We start from the raw sequence: 1,024 nt of genomic DNA on the forward strand, positions 1-1,024 counted from the left end.
TCTGGGGGATATATACTGTAGCCGATATTGAGAAATTAAGGAGAATGTGATTACTGTGCATTTAATCACTTCATTTGCCATGTTTAGATCAAGGTGCGGGAAATAGAGTGATAATGGTGATTTTTATAAAGAAAATACCGAAGAAGCTCTGTCAAGGTATTATCCTATCATTTCTAGCGTCTCCTTTTTATTTAGATGAATATGTCTGTTTAATAATCCTAAAATCTCATGAAAAAAGTTTATTTTTTCGACGCAATAAAATCTCTATGAAGGTATTATTTCTAAACGACCCATTTTTTATTTTAAGCTTGATCTGAACCTTCAGTAATATCACAAAATTTTATTATTATGTGTACAATTAGGGGGAAAAAGGTTTAACTTATTTGTTATTACAATTTGCTAGGTTTTTTTATATGAAAACTGAAAAGGGAGAAGATGATATTTATTACTGTCCGGTCTTGAGTTGCATACAAAAAATCAGTTTTACAATGTGGTGATTGACACATTATATATGATTCCTTAATACAATGAATCTAATTTGTTCCGTATTTTGTATTTAGTATAGTTTGATTTTTTTTTCTTGGATATTAGTCATGTTTATGAAACGTATGTGAATTAGGTGTGATGATGCTTATCCACATAATCTGTAGAGTTCAATCATATATCTAAACTAGTTTCATGAGGCCCGTGCTAAGTCCGGGCCCAACTCCAGAAATAAAAGGTAATATTTTAATTAAAGAAATATAATTTATGTTGGTAATAATTAAACTTTAAATAAGAATATTTTCAATATATAAAAGCAAAAATTTCATTTCACTCCTTTAATATCTTAACTTGCATTTTGATGAAATTATTTACTTCAAATTAAATGCGGAGCCATAATTTGAAATATATGAGTATTGAATCCTAATTTTTTAAGTTATTTAGTTCTAAATTAATAATTTATACATATTTAATGAACTATTAAGACAAATACAGAATTTGAACCAAAGTGCTATCGAATCCGATCAAATCGGTAGCTGAC

The 1,024-nt window shown here is 27.9% G+C and overlaps 1 non-coding gene across 1 annotated transcript; it reads left to right on the forward strand.

Moving 5' to 3' along the window:
- Window positions 1-428: 428 nt before the first annotated feature.
- Window positions 429-518, forward strand: LOC132604828 (small nucleolar RNA U31b). Its single transcript, XR_009568922.1, has one exon. It is a non-coding gene; the product is annotated as a small nucleolar RNA U31b (small nucleolar RNA).
- The last annotated feature ends 506 nt before the right edge of the window (window positions 519-1,024 follow it).

Source organism: Lycium barbarum, chromosome 7, assembly GCF_019175385.1.
Source record: "Lycium barbarum isolate Lr01 chromosome 7, ASM1917538v2, whole genome shotgun sequence".
Classification (NCBI taxonomy): Eukaryota; Viridiplantae; Streptophyta; class Magnoliopsida; order Solanales; family Solanaceae; genus Lycium; species Lycium barbarum.